Source organism: Leucoraja erinacea, chromosome 5, assembly GCF_028641065.1.
Source record: "Leucoraja erinacea ecotype New England chromosome 5, Leri_hhj_1, whole genome shotgun sequence".
Taxonomy (NCBI): domain Eukaryota; kingdom Metazoa; phylum Chordata; class Chondrichthyes; order Rajiformes; family Rajidae; genus Leucoraja; species Leucoraja erinaceus.
The window spans coordinates 80,071,655-80,088,475 of NC_073381.1; positions in this window are offsets into that span (position 1 = coordinate 80,071,655).

Below are 16,821 nucleotides of genomic sequence, written 5' to 3' on the forward strand. Positions count from 1 at the left end.
ATGTTCGCTTTTCGGTCCGTTAGTCCCAGTTGTAGAAGTGGTGTTTTTAAACTCTACAAATTAATAGGTTCAAATATTTATGGCATGGGTGGCTATCCCCTGTTACGGGATGTAGCAATAAGTCTGGTCTATGTGGGATGGTAATACATGGTTCTAACACCATGTTTTGTACCACTGGGAACCATGGTTGTGTAGGACAATCGGGTACTACCAAAATACCAGACGCAGAGTCTTGTTGTATTTTCCTTAATACCCGACTAATGAGGCAGAAAGGAGGAAATGCGTAAATAAACGATTTCCCCCAATGCAGCGAAAATGCATCTGTCGCTGCTGCCCCAGGGTCTGGTTCCAATGACACATAGTTTGGTATTTGGTTGTTTAGTCTGGATGCGAATAGATCGATATCTGGTGTTCCATATTTTGCTGTAATATCAGCAAATACTATTTTGTTCAACATCCATTCGGTGTTTTCATTAAATTTGCGTGACCTGGTGTCTGCCACTAAATTCAGTCTCCCTGGTAGGTAAGTGGCTGATATCCAAATATCTCTTTGGATGCACCATTGCCAAATTGAGTTAGCCAGATTGTCACATGATATCGATTTGTTTCCACCCATGTGGTTAATGTATGATACCACGGTGGTATTGTCTTTTTGTAGTCGAACATGCTGGTGATATGACCCAGTACAATATGACTTTAGGCCATGGAATGCACCCAACATTTCCAAGTAGTTTATGCCCAGTGTGAGTAAGAAAGGTGCCTCCTGTGCAGTTCATCTCCCTCCACAGCTGGTGATGGTATTGGTGGCTCCCCACCCAAGTGCACTGGCATCAGATTGTAGTACCATGGAAGGATTACTGACAATGATTGGGTTTGAACAAAGCCAAATGTTGTCTATCCACCATATTAGTTCCGTTTTGGCTTGGATTGGTAGGCTCATAGGTCTGTCAAAGTGACCTGCATTAATTTTGAGCGCTTGTATTTTTGCTCTCTGTCAGTTTTGGTAATGTAGAGGTCCAAATTGTATGGCTGGGAAAGCAGCCACTATTTTACCAATTACTTTTACTACCAATCTGATGGATGGTTTTCTGATGTCAATGCGGTTATTGCAAGCCTCTATTAAATCTCTAGCCTTTCTCTTGGGTAGTGTCACCATCATGTGAACTGAGTCAATGGTGAACCCCAAATAATCCATAGTGGTGGACGGCGTTAGTTTAGATTTAACTGGATGGATGATAAATCCCAGTTTTTCAAATAGCTGTTTTGTGGCTGTTACAGTCTGTATGGCCAATTCCAAAGTTTTGCCCACAATGAGTATGTCATCTAAATATGCCATAACCATGTGTTTACGTTTCTGTAGAAATGCTAGGGCTGGTTTTTAAATTTTTGTGAACAGCCTGGGGGCTGATGATAGCCCATTTAGCAGTGCTTTATACTGCCACATTTGTCCCATCCAGTTGAATTTTAAGTAACATCTGTGGTCACCTCGTATAGGCACTGTATAGTAAGCATCTTTTAAATCAATGCTGGCCATGAAATAACCTTTGGAAATTAATTGTTTAGCAGTAACAAAGGTTTCCATTTTAAAGTGAATATATTGTACAAATGCATTCAATTTTGTTAGATCGATGATGATGTGACAACCAAATATTGGACACGAATTCTAATGGTTTGTGTTGTGTTATCTCAATTACACCTTTTATGCAGAGCCGCTCCAGTTCAGCTTGTGCCTCTGATTTTTCTTTATCAGAGAGCACGAACACTCGGTTCGGTATATGTTGAACTGGAGGGCTGTACTTGTGTATAAACTCTATTGTATATCCTTGGATACTGCTTAAGATGTAAGTATCGGTTGTTAATATGCTCCATGCATTCATAAACCAGTGTAGTCTCCCCCCAACCTCCATGCTCTCCATATTTTTTAGGGAACCAGACCCACCTACCTCCATTGTTACCAGTGGCAGGTTTACTTCTTTTTGTAGTTTTTCCGCTGTTGTTGTTGCGCTGGTGCCTAGTTTTTCGGTTTGGTTGGCGTTGGGGTTCCCCGCATCTTCCAAGAAGGCCGGCCTGGGCCATGGCCTAAAAAAGACTCATGTTTGAAATACCGTGCCTTCGAGCTTTCACCAATTCTGCTGGTGGGTGTGTAGGGATGCTGTCTTTGGCTGTAGTGGGTTTTTGTTGGTGTTCCTTTTATTAACCCCAAGGTTTTGGCTTTCTCATCGAGCTCTTTTACCTTCTTCGATAGGTTGCCTCCGAACAAGAGTATGGGTGGTTTTGTGGTCCCATGTTTGCACAGTCCCGCAAATTTTGGGTTCAGTGTGGGTTGAATGGCACTTTTCCTGATGTTATTTATTTCATGCTGGGTGTTGCAGAATAGTGCCAGTGCATCTTGTTGATCCTGGGACATTTCCCTGTCGTCCACTGTTCGGGCACATGCTGTTATCCCTGCGGTCAGTACTTTCAGTACTTTTTGCAATTTTACATCCATGCTCCTGACTCCTGTTCCAATGTGTTTCCATATACAGTTGTTAACTATTGGAATGTTCAGAGATATGCAATTGCCCGGTGCCAGGTGTCTTCCTGTGGTGTCCAGTACAGCCTGCTCTTGTAACTGGTTTAGAGACATGTAGTCTATACTGGCAGCAAGCTTTGGCTCCAGATTTTGTCCAGTCTGTTCCGGCTGTATAAAATTGGCCACCATGTCCAGTAAGTTCTCTTTTTCCTGCACCCCATGCACACTTGTCTTTTCTTCTGTGGACCCCTCTTCCAGGTCAGCCCAGCACTGACCCGCAGTGCTCCCCTCCGATGAGGTAGAAGCACTGTGCAGCCCTTGAAAAGGTACTGCTGTGGGTTTACCATAGGGCCCACAGTGACCCGACTCCATCTCCCGGAGTCTGTCACGTTGGAGCAAATGCTCCATACACCGCTCCATTCGGGTCCAGCGCTCTCGGTCGCTGGCCGCCCGCGGTGGTTTAAAGTCGGACTCCTCTGAGTCCACGACCTTGTTCGTTTTGTGTCTAGCCTTACCGCCCTGCCGTGTGAATTTGTCCGATGCAGAGGCGACATCGGGCACAGCTGATCCCACTACGGGTGATCCAAGTGCCGTTAGCTGCTGTTGCTGGCTTCCCGCTACTCCGCGGTCCTCCCTCACCAGCTTTGTCGCAGCCCTTGTCTTCTTTGTTTTCTCCATTTTCCTACCTGTAGTTGGAAATGGGAACAAAAAAGACCGCAAAGTAAACGCTTACCTGTAATTAGCGGCTTTTAAAACTGCCGCCGCGGGGGAACGTCCTTCCACCGCGTCTGACGTTTCGCAACGCGTGTAGCGATATGACACGCATGCGTCCTGGCGGGGTTCTTCACGTAGTCGCTCACATGATTCCGAAGTAAAATTGCAATTGATCATTTAAAATTAGGTTTTTAAAAGTCTTTTACTGCTGTTAAACTAATTTAATGGTTTCAATTTGTTCAGCTGCTGCCTTTTAATAGCTTGCAGGTGTTTTTATTTGAATGTGTATCAGAGGACAGGAACTGACCAGATGTAAAAGACATTCTGGGAGTGCAGCCATTGCAGCCATTTAAGAGGTCCTGTGCTCGCTGGTAGGTGACAATGAGCTGGGAGTTGACCAGGCAATGGAAGATATTTCTGGAACCCCCTCCCATTCCCACACTGACCTTTCTGTCCTGGGCCTCCTCCACTGTCAGAGTGAGGCCCTTCGCAAATTGGAGGAACAGAACCTCATATTTTGCTTGTGCAGCTTAAACCTCAGTGGCATGAATATTGATTTCTCTAACTTCAAGTAACCCTTGCTTTCCCTCTCTCTCTCTCTCTCTGTCCATCGCCCATCTAGTTCTTCGACTATTTTCACTGTCTTGATTAATTTTACTTATTGGATGTGGAGGGAATGTTTCCACCAGTGGGAGAGTCCAGGGCTAGAGGTCATAGCCTCAGAATTAAAGTTCTTTTAGGAAGGAGACGAGGAGAAATGTCTTGAGTCAGAGGGTGGTGAACCTGTGGAATTCATTGCCACAGAAGGCTGTGGAGGCCGTCAATGGATATTTTTAAGGCAGAAATAGATTCTTGATTAGTACGGGTGTCGGGGGTTATGGGAACTAGACAGGAGAATGGGGTTAGAAGGGAGAGATAGATCAGCCATGGTTGAATGGCGGAGTAGACTTGATGGGCCAAATGGCCTAATTCTACTCCTATCACTTATGAACATGCCTCCTTGTCACCTTCCCCTCAGCTAACTCAACGATTCCACATTTCCTAATTGTCGTCTGCTTTGATTTGTGGTTTTCACACCTCACTGCTTCATATCTCTAGACACCCCTCCCCTGACCCTCAGTCTGAAGAAGGGTCCCGACTCAAAACGTCACCCATTCCTTCTCTCCGGAGAAGCTGCCTGTCCCGCTCAGTTACTCCACCATTTTGTGTCTATCTTTGGTGTAAACCAGGATCTGCTGTTGCTTCCTGCACATTTGGAAGATCTATTTCCTTCTTCAAGGGCAGTGCTGAGGGGTTGAGTGTGACGTGCATCCACGCCAATTTTGTGGGTTGTTTTGCAACCGATTGAGTTAACATGAGACGCTCAGGTTTTCTCTTAAGTTTAGTTTTTAATTTTAGAGATGCAGTGTAGCAACAGGCCCGTGTACCAAGGTACAGTGAAAAGCTTTTGTCGTGTCAGTCAGTGGAAAGACAATACATGATTACAATCGAGCCATTCATAGTATACAGATAAATGATAAGGGAATGTCGTTTACTGCAAGTAAAGTATGAAGGTACCCATGAGGTAGATAGTAGTTCAGGGCCGTACCCGTACACTAGTTCCATCTTCGCACTAGTGATAACTTACAGAGGCCAATTAACTTTCAGACCTGCATGCCGTTGGAGTGTGGGAGGAAACCTGGAGCACCTGAAGAAAACCAACGCAGGTCATGGGAAGAACGTACAAACTCTGTACAGACAGCACCCGTAGTCAGGATCGTACCTATAGGGGAATCAAGAACTAAAGGACATAGGTTTAAGATGAGGGGGGAAAACGTTTAATAGGAATCTGAGGGGAATCTTTTTCACACAAAGGGTGGTGGGCGTATGGAACGAGCTGCCAGTGGAGGTAGTTGAGGCAGGGACTATCGCAACGTTTAAGAAACATTTAGACAGGTACATGGATAAGACAGGTTTAGAGGTATGGTTTAGAGCCAAATGCAGGCAGGTGGGACTGTGTAGATGGGACCTGTTGGGTGATGTGGGCATGTTGGGCCGTTGGGCTCGTTTCCATGCTGCATGACTCTGATTCTAAGAGATACAGCAATGTTACTAGTCTTGTAATCTGGAGATACTCACTTATAAATCAGAGACAACAGATTCAAATCCTCAGCGAGCAGCTGTAGGAATAAGAATGTGGTTTAAATAAATATGGAATTAAATTGATTAAGAAGCTGTCAGATTGTTGTCACCACACCCCCGCCCAGTCCCCTTTGCTAACTAAGGGTCTTTTGGGAGTGAATCCTGCCAATGTGTGACTCATTTCCACTGCAATGCGATTGGCCATTCTTCATGCTATGAACATACCCGGTGTCTCTGCTGTTATCAACAACACTAGCACCTCAATCTTCCAACGGAGCACATGGACAATACATTCCCATGGGCAATAAAGCACATCAACTTTCTCTACTTCCTTAACAGGCTTAGGAAGTTCGCCAAGTCCCCAACAACTCTCATCAATATCACGAGGCTGGCACGGTGGCACAATGGTAGAGTAGCTGCCGTACAGGGACAGAGACCTGGATTCGATCCTGACGACAGGTGCTTGTCTGTATGGAGTTTGTACATTCTCCCCATGACTTGCAGGGGTTTTCTCCAGTTTTCTCCCACACTACAAGGCGGGTAGACACAAAATGCCTGAGTAACTCAGCGGGTGAGGCAGCATCTATAGAGAGAAGGAATTGGCGACGTTTCGGGTCTCAACCCAAAGTCATAGCCTTGACCCGAAAAGTCGCCAATCCCTTCTCTCCACAGATGCTGCCTCACCCGCTGAGTTACTCCAGCATTTTGTGTTTACCTTTGATTTTACCAGCATCTGCAGTTCTTTCTTAATTGTCCCTGGTGTGTGTGAAGGATAGTGTGAATGTGCGGGGATCGCTGGTCGGTGTGGACTCGTTGGGCCAAAGGGTCTGTTTCGGCAATTTAACTCCAAAACTAAAACTATTGTATTGTATTGTATTGTATTGTATATCTTTATTGTCATTTCCTGAGTATTCACATACCCAGAGGAAACAAAAAAACGTTGCTCAACCAGTGTCCATTCAGTGTGCATTAAAAATAAATAGAAATAAAAATACATATATCATGAACAAATTTAACACTCTACTAAACATTCAACAGGCATTCCGATCGGCAGCGGCACAACAGTGGCTCTGCTGCAGTGTGTCCAGGTTGGTGGTTGGTGCGCGATACTTTGGCAGGGGGCAAAGTCCGTTTATCAGTCTTATAGCCTGCGGGAAGAAGCTGAGGAGCATCCTGCTGGTTTTGCAGCTAATGCTCCTGTACCTCTTCCCAGATGGCAGGATGGAGAATATGTGATGCGATGGGTGGTAGGGGTCTTTGATGATGGAGATGGCTCTGCTGATACATCTCTTCCTGTATATGTCCAGCAGGAAAAGGAGTGGAGCACCAATAATCCTGCTGGCGGTCTTCACAATCCTGTCTAGTTGGTGCCGTTCGTACGCCTTGCAGCTCCCTTAACTAAACCAACTAAACTAACTAAAACTTAAAGAAAGCATTTTATCAGGATGCATCACAGCACGGTTTGTGAACCGGCCCATCCAAGACCGCAAGAAATTGCCGAGAATTGTGGACGCAGCCCAGACAGCAGCCACAGTCAGGATCAAACCTGGATCTCTGGCGCTGTAAGGCAGCAGCTCTAGTGCCTTCATTTTAAATGTGGTTTTAATTTGTTTGTGGATTAAGTGACATGATGATTCTAATCTTTTTTATTTAGTTTAGAAATACAGTGTGGAAGCCGGCCTTTGGACCCACCAAGTCCGTGTCGACCAGCGATACCCGCACATTAACACCACCTTACACACACTAGGGACAATTTTACATTTACACCAAGCCAATTAACCTACAATCCTGTATGTCTTTACAGTGTGGGATGAAACCAAAGATCTCGGAGAAAACCCATGCAGGTCACTGGGAGAACGTACAAACTCCATACAGACAGCACCCATAGTCAGGATTAAACCTGGGTCTGTCTCTGACTCTGTAAAGGGCCTGTCCCACTTGCGTGTCCTGGGCATGCAAATTACATGACCTCGCGGTTGCGTTGAGGCGCACGGGCATCGTATGGCCACGCGGGGCCGATCTCACTGAGAAGCACGGAGGGGTATGTAGTTGTGCGCGAGATCGCGCGGGGCTCCGAAATTTTTGTAGCAAACAAAATCTTTGCGCGCCAACGGCCTGTCGCGGAACTGACGGCCAAAGTGGGACAGGCCCAAGATCCTGGCGCGACGCAACGTCTCACCTCCAGCAGCAGCAGAAGCAGGCAAACGATCGCCGAACTCGGCCTGGGGCTCACGGCCGTTGCGGTCCGGATCCGCCCCCATTTCTACTCCCAGAGCAGGGCCAAGAAAATTGAAGATAGACACAAAATGCTGGAGTAACTCAGTGGGACCGGCAGCATCGCTGGAGAGAAGCAATGGGTGACGTTTCGGGTCAAGACCCTTCTTTCAGACTGAAGAAGAGTCTCGACAAGAAACGTCACCATTCCTTCTCTCCAGAGATGCTGCCGGTCCCGCTGAGTTACTCCAGCATTTTGAGTCCATCTTCAAATGACGTCACGCCACGAGGTTGCGTAATTTGTGTGCCAAGGACACGTAAGTGGGGCAGGCCCTTTAGGCAGCAACTCTACCAGTACGCCCCTGTGCAGTTCCAATTTTCTTAGAAAGCTGTACATTCCCAACAGGAACAGTCCATTCTCTCTACCCCCATGTTACATAGTGATTCTCAATATCTCAATATCTCACAATGCTTTTGAAAGCCAGCTTTAAAGAGTCGCAAGATAGTAAATAGGCAGTTGATGATTCAGATTATGATCTATTTTTTTAGTCTGATCCAAAACATCATCTGTCCTTTTCCCTCCACAAATGCTGCCTGATCTGTTGAGTTCCTCCAGCAATTTGTTTTTTTGCTCAAGATTTCAGCATCTGCACTCACAGAGTCATAGTCATACAGTGCGGAAACAGGCATTTCGGCCCAACTTTCCCACACCGACCAACACGTCTCACCTGCCTGCTTTTGGCCCATATCCCTCTAAACCCGCCTCTAAACTAAGTCCCTCTCATCCCTGCCTCAACTACTTCCTGCGGCAGTTCATTCCATACTCCCTCCAGCCTTTCCATGGAAAAGTTACCCCTCACATTCCTATTCAATCTTTCCTCATTTACCTTAAACCTATGTCTATCTGGTTATCGATTCCCTTACTCTGAGCAATAGACTCCCTGATTAGTCTACCTGGTTATTCCTCTCATGATTTTGTACACCTCTATAAGAACATCCCTCATCCTCCTGCACTACTAGCCTGCTCAGCCTCTCCCTATCGCTCACACCCTCTAGTCCTGGCAACATCCTTATAAATCTTCTGTGCAGCCTTTCCATCTTCACCACATCTTTCCTATAACATGGTGTCAAGAACTGAACACAATACTCTAAATACAGCCTCACCAATACAACTGCACCATGACCTCCTAACTTCCATACTCAATAGTCTAGCTGATGAAGGCCAATGAGCCAAATGCCTTTTTGACCACCTTATCTACCTGTGATGCCACTTTCAACAAAATATGTACCTACACTCCTAAACCCTTCTGCTCTACAACATTCCCCAGAGACCTATCATTCACTGTGTCAGTCCTGCCCATGTTATTCTGCCCAAAATGCAACGCATCACAGACACAGTCTCTTGTGTCTCTAGAATATATTAATTTGGGGTTATCTTAATTGGAAGAGTTTTTTTTTCCCAATCCCTTCTTTGGATTCTGGATTCAATGTTAGTTCAATTTATTGCAACTAAATCTGATTATTTAATAGGAAAACACTGGGGAAAGGATTGCTGGAAAAACAGTTTGGGCAATTGGTGTAGGAAGGAACTACAGATGCTGGTTTACACCGAAGATAGACACAAAATGCTGGAGTAACTCAACGGGGCAGACAACATCTCTAGAGAGAAGGAACGGGTGATGTTTCGGGTCCAGACCCTTCGTCAGACTCAATTCAATTCAGACTCTGGCAATTGATCATGCAGTGCTTGTTGCTAAATACAATGACTGAAAATATAAACTGCGTTAATTTCAATTGTCAGAAAATGAATAAAAATACAAGATAATTGGAAAATGTATGGTCTAGTGGAATAAATGTTCTGCTGGTCACAAACCACAGCCTGTGATCCTCTGCAGCTGAAAAGCTGATGTGCATACTTGCTGGTCCCCAATGGAATGTAACATCACTAAACACACTTTTGCAAGTTTACTTTTGTTCCTAGTTAAACAATAATGTATAGAGCCAGACACAAAATGCTGGAGTAACACAGTGGGTCAAGCAGCATCTCTGGAGAAAGAAACTCAGTGACCTTTCAAGTTTCGAGAGCCTTCTTTAGACTGGAAGTCAGACTGGGTCTGGGGAAGGGTCTCGACCCGAAACGTTACCTATCCATGTTACTCCATAGATGCTGCCTGACCTGCTGAGTTACTCCAGCACTTTGTGTTTTGTTCAAAAATTTGAAGTACTTCAGATGATGGCAGATGAAAAATAGCGATGAATAGCAGCCTTATGATGTGTGTGGACAAGGACTAGAGCAGCTCCCTCTCTCTTGTTAAATTAGCTGGAAGAGCATTTATTTCAAGAGCGCTTGTATACAAAAACAGGGATGTGATGTTGAGGCTCTATAAGGCACTGGTCAGGCTGCATTTGGAGTATTGTGAGCCATTCCGTGCGCCATATCCGAGGAAGAATGTGCTGGCTCTGGAGAGGGTCCTGGGAAGGTTTACTAGAAAGATCCAAGGAATGAGTGGCTTAAAATATGATGGGTGTTTGATGGCACTGGGCCTGCTCTCACTGGTGTTTAGAAGAATGAGGGGGCACCTCATTGAAATGTCAGAATAGTGAAAGGGTTTGATAGAATGGATGTGGAGTGGATGTTTCCACTAATGGGAGAGTTCAGGACTAGAGGTCATAGCCTCAGAATGAAAGGACGTTCTTTTTGGAAGAAGATGAGGAGAAATTTATTTAGTCAGAGGGAGGCGAATCTGTGGAATTATTTGCCAAGGAAGGCTGTGAAGGCCAATTTAGTGGATATATTTAAGGCAGAGATGGATAGATTCTTGATTAGTATAGGTGTGAGAGGTTATGGGGAGACTGCAAGAGAATTGAGTTAGGAGGGAGAGATAGATCAGCCATGACTGAATGGCGGAGTAGGCTTGATAGGCCGAATGGCCTAATTCTACTCCTATCACTTATGACTATGGTCAGAAATTCTGCTTACTCCGAGGATTTCCTCGGTCAAAGAGCTCTGCTGAAAACATGACGATGCAGTGGGATCATCACAACTCAAACTAAAGTTATTTCTGACAACAGGATTAGTTCCTCAGGACAACTGGGACAAAAGTATAGTTCGCAAAAGTAGTAAAATTAGAAATTGTGCAAAGAGGGATGTGAGTGCAATAGACAGAGTTTTATCTTCCAGGATCTGCTCCGCAGGATATTATCTTGTTCGCTCTTCATTTTTTAATATTGTCCAGGATTTTAGAGCGGATTAGTTTCAGCTTTATGAGACAATAAATAAGTAATTTTCAGAGGGTCATCAGTTCACATTTCTTGCGTATGAAAATATAAGTCTTCTTTCCAGAGATGGTATTGCAGTTTGGAAACAGCTGTAAAGGGCCTGTCTCACTTGGCGATTTTTTTGGCGACTGCCGGCATCATATCAGGGTCGCCAAAAGGTTTTGAACATTTCAAAATCCAGCGGCGACAAAAGAAATGTTGCGACACTTGAGGAAACACCATGCGTCAATATGACATCACGCCACGTCACCTCCGCGTTACGCTGCATCTCGCCGTGTCACGCCGCATCACGCCACGACTTTTTCGGTGACCTGATAGGTCAGTCAATGATGCCGGCAGTCGCGGGAAAAAAATCGGCAAGTGGGACAGGCCCTTAACTAAAAGTGGCCTTAAATAATATAAGAATTTCAAATATTCATATGTTGTAGGACACAAAATGTCACCTATTCCTTTTCTCCAGAGATGCTGCCTGAGTTACTCCAGCAATTTGTATCTACCCTCGGTATGAACCAACATCTGTAGTTCTCTCCTACACATATCATTGTAGGAGTTCTTAGAGCCATGCCCTTGAGCCAAACATCTTCATTAATGAGACCCTTCTTCTCCACCCAAAACGTGACCTATTCCTTCTTTCAGAGATGCTGCCTATCCCGCTGAGTTACTCCAGCATTTTGTGTCTATCTTCTGAATTGTGGATGTTCGCCAATGATTGCAATATTTTCAATTCCATTTCCAACTTCTTAGAAAATAAAGCCTTTTCTTGCAGGCATGGCAGCTGTGAAAACATTTGGGTTGATGCTGGTAAGAGGCTCATTGGTGCCCGATACGGACCATTCCCAACAAGAGAGTATCTAACCACATACCCATCATGGATCCCTGCAATGCACTGACTGACTTCTCATTTGTGTTGCAATTATAGTCTTCAGTTTAGTTCAGTATATTGTCACATGCGCTGAGGTACAGTGAAAAGCTTTTGTGTTGCTTGTTATACAATTGGCGGAAAGACTATACATGATTATAATCAAGTCTTCCACAGTGTAAATATAGCTAAATGGAATTATGTTTAGTGCAAGGTAAAGTCCAGTAAAGTCCAATTCAAGATAGTTTGAAGGTCTTCAATGAGGCAAATAGTAGTTCAGGACTTCTTTCTAGTTGTTAGTAGGATGGTTCAATTGCCTGATAAGAGCTGGGCAGAAACTATCCCTGAATCTGGAACTATCCCTACCTTGAAGAAGTTCTCCTCCTCTGTCCGAAGATAGTTTAGCAACCTCCTCTCACTGCCCCCCCCCCTCTGTGACCCCCCCCCCCCCCCCTTCCCTCCAACTCTACAACCACATCTTAACCCAGACCCATTACCACAGCCAGGTTAGCTTTCTCGGGACTTGCCTTTTCCTCCATCTTGTACCTCATTGTTTCCAGCTCCAGTTCCCTACCTCCCAGTTCGGACCCAACCTGGACTATAGATACCAACTGGCTATCTGCCGCCATACATGGCAGTTCTCCTTCCGTGCTCTGTGATCTAGTCTGGCTGCGATGCCCCGGCACCAGCAGGACCTTGCTTTGACTCTCCCGAAACTTCAGGCACCACTCACCCAGACCTGCAATGGACCCCACTCTATTTCATCGAAAGGCAGATCCACGAGACTTCCGGTGGCGCTATGGAGACCTAAAGTCCAGCGCCAACCAGCTCCGACTCGAGGAAGGGAAAAAACGGGAGAAAACGGGACTTACCTGGAGCGATCGTAATCTGAAACGGCAGCCTGCGTGACGTCATCAGGCCTGCGACTCAAGATATGTCGATACAACACTCCCCCCCCCGTGGAAGAAGATCGGGTAAAGGAAGATCCCAGACGGAAGAAGAAGGCCCTACAGAAGCCTCGGCCTCAGTTACAGTGATGGCCCAAGAAGAGCTTCCAAAGAAAGTGATGGCCCAAGAAGAACTTCCAAAGAAACCCAAAGGGAGAAAATCGGAAATGGATGATCTGAGAATCTTTTTGGCTGCTGAACTGAAGATTTTTGGAGAGAAATTAGACACCTTCAAGGTAGATCTTAAAGCAGAAATACACGCCACAGTTGAACAAATGTTTGAAAACTGGAAGCGGACGAGGGAGGAAGAGGTCAAAAACCAGATGGAAGCGGTGGAAGCTAGACTCGTTTCGTTGGAAACAAAGGTTCAAACAGAGATGGACCCTATCCGCCACGAACTTAATCAACACAGAATAGCGATAACCGAGCTTGAGAAATGTGCGGCGACAAGTGCAGAAACAGTAAGTCAGCTCCTTATTGAAAACCAACGTCTCACAAGTATGGTGAGCAAACTAAATGATAAATGTATTGATCTGGAAGGGCGTCAAAGACGTAAGAATCTAAGAATTGTAGGGGTGAAAGAAGGAAGCGAGAGGGATATGGGCACTCGGGATTTCGTGGCAGACCTTTTACATAAAGTCTTAAAACTGGATCACAAACCTCTACTCGGTCGTGCCCATAGAGCACAGCGACGTCGTACGCAAGATGTTGCCCACCCAAGACAAATAATCGTAAAAGTCCTACAGGATCATGAATTTGACGAGATAATGAAAAAAAGTGTTCGGAGCGGTCAACTTCTTTTTGAAGGCGTGAGATTTAGCATATACCGAGATTACTCGACAGAGGTCTTCAAGAAAAGAATGCTGTTCAATGAGACCAAAAGAATATTGAAGAGTGTACCGGATCTGAAATACAGCCTACTCTATCCCGCAAGACTAAGAGTCACCTACAATTCCAATGAGTTATTTTTTACAAACCATGAAAAAGCACTCGAATTCGCCAAGGAAGTCGGTAACACACCTCCAGACTGAAGAATCTACATCACTCCTTAGGAGACATGGTCTACGATGACCGCCAGATCTAAAAGGACCTTAAAATTCGTTCAAGAACTTTAAAGACACTTGGAAACCGAAAATGATGGAGGACATTGGATAAAAACTGCGATCTTTCGAGGGTTTTTCCCTCTTTTTTCTCTTTTTTGTTTGGGCTCTTCTTCGGTTACTAATCACTGCTATTATATATAAATTCATATCAAACTATATAGGTAACAACTAATACTTATTAAATATCTTTATTTCCACTAATATTATTAACATTATTAATTCTTATAAAAGTTAATACGGTATAAGATGGATAACAATGATCAACACTTAATAGTCTTTGATAAATGAAGAAAGGAATTATATAATATAGTACATAGAAAGATATGTTAGAGGTAAATTAACCTATATCATAACTAAGATAGACGGATTTCCTTTTCTTTTTTTCGCTCTATTTTTCAATTTAAAATCATTTTGGTGGCTTGAACCTTTTTACAGGGTTACGTGTTGATACTAATAGGCATGTGGGTATGTATACATATACATATAAGCGTATACGTAGGTAGGAGCATATATATTGTGTGGGTATAAGTATGACTAGGTAAATAAATTTGATACTCCCATAAGAAGTTTATTGAATGTTAAATATAATTTCCTCCCCCTTTTTCTTTTTTTTTTTTTTTTTTTTTTTTTTCCTTTCCTCTTCCTCGGGCACGGAGCTGGGAATTTTTTCGTTTTACAAAGGCTACGGAAGTCCTTAGAATTCTAGCCACGTTAGTGTGGCTATCACTAACTACACCAATCGTAGATGTAGTTCTTTTTTCCTCACCCTACACTAACCAACCCTATCACTTTTCTTTCTTCAAATATTTTTCTAACTCAAGGTTTGAATGGAAAAACAAGACCAAGGCAAGGAGATATGATCGGAAGAATGATGTATTCGAATTTAAATTCATCTATCTGAGGTTTGGGAGCAGGGTCAGATTCTATGTGTTGTTCCTTCTGCCCGGTTATAGACCACCTCAGATGCAATATGCAAGATGCTAACATGACAAGAAGGGGTCAGGGAATAACATTTTGTAGTTGGAATGTCAAGGGAATCAATGAACCAATTAAGAGAAGTAAAGTTTTGGCACACCTAAATCTAATTAAAACAGATATAATATTTCTTCAAGAGACACATCTTAAAAAGCAATCTCAACATAGACTTAAAGCTAAGTGGATCGCCGAATCATATCATTCATCTTTTTCCCACAAGTCAAGAGGAGTAGCAATAGTAATTCGTAAAGGAATACCTTTTGTGTCCTCTTCAATAATAGTGGATATGGATGGCAGATATATAATAGTGGTTGGAGAGTTAAATGGAGAAAAAGTGATCCTCCTAAATGTTTATGGGCCTAACTTCGATAACCCCACTTTTTTCAACAAAACATTTAATAAAATTCCTGAATTTGCACAATACAAATTAATAATCGGAGGAGACTTCAATTGTACATTAGACCCATACTTAGATAGATCATCAAGGCAAAAAAAAACAAAATCCAATTCAAGTGTATTTTTAAATTCATTTATTAATACCACTAATATTAAGGATATCTGGAGAATAGAAAACCCAACCGGACGGGAATATTCATTTTATTCACCAGTACACAAATCATACTCAAGAATAGATTACTTTTTAGTTGACTCTACGTTTATTCCATTTATTTATAATTCAAAATATCACAACATCATAATTTCAGATCACGCACCAGTAACATTTATGATTAAATTAAATGGAATGTCCGAGAAACAAACATATTGGAGACTTAACCCACAAATCTTGAACGAAAGATCATGCCAGGAATATATTACTAAACAAATCCAAATATTTTTTGAGGTAAATGACAACCCTGACACACCTGCTTCCCTTATGTGGGAGACGTTTAAAGCGTATGCTCGAGGTACATTAATCTCTGCACAAGCATTTTATAATAAAGAAAACAGGATTAAACAACAAGCACTGGAAAGTGAAATTAAGTTACTAGATATAGAAAACGCGAGAACGCCATCTACGTTAAAACATAATAAAATTGCTGTACTGAAATATAAATTAAATAAAATGTACTCAGAACAAGTAATAAAACTTTACCAAAAAACTAAACAATTACAGTTTGAATTTGGAGACAAGCCACAAAAACTATTAGCACGCCAGTTGCGAAAAATGGAAGGGGAAAAAATAATTCATAAAATTAGAACAGAGACAGGAGAATTATTAAAAATGCCCAAAGATATAAATGATAGATTTCTACAATACTATCATAACCTTTATTCAACTAAAACGGTAGCACAACCAGAAGGAATAGCAGATTTTTTAATAAAATGTAATTTAAAAAGGTTTAGATGCAAATGATAGAGAATTATTAGAAAGGGAAATTACGATAAAGGATATTGAGGAGTCTATTGGCTCTCTAAAAAATGGTAAGGCAATAGGGCCAGACGGTCTAGGTTCAGAATTTTACAAAAAATTTCATGATCTGCTGAGCCCACGCTTGCAAAGACTATATGATTACATTTACACTCAACAGAAACTCCCAGACACCTTAAATGAGTCTATAATAACGCTTATTCCTAAAGCCGATAAAGATCCGGAAGATCCGGGATCATACAGAGCAATTGCACTTCTGAACACAGACCAGAAAATACTAACTAAAATACTAGCACGTAGATTAAGTACAGTGATAAATAAATTAATACACCCTGACCAAACAGGCTTTATTCAGAAACGGTATTCATATTATAATCTAAGAAGATTATTTAATATTATATATACCAAGAGAATTATTAATGAAGATTTAGCAATAATCTCACTTGACGCTGAAAAAAAGCATTTGATCAGGTCGAATGGCCTTATTTATTTTCGGTGATGGAAAAGATGCAGCTAGGGGAGAAATTTTGCACATGGATAAAACTACTATAAACAAATCATACGGCTAGAATACTTACCAACCACAGACTTTCATCTAAATTCAGTCTATCTAGAGGTTGTAGACAAGGATGCCCGTTATCTCCATTACTATTTGCACTTGCAATTGAGCCACTTGCAGAAAGAATTAGGGGGCATCCGGAAATATATGGGTATAACACTAAAGACAC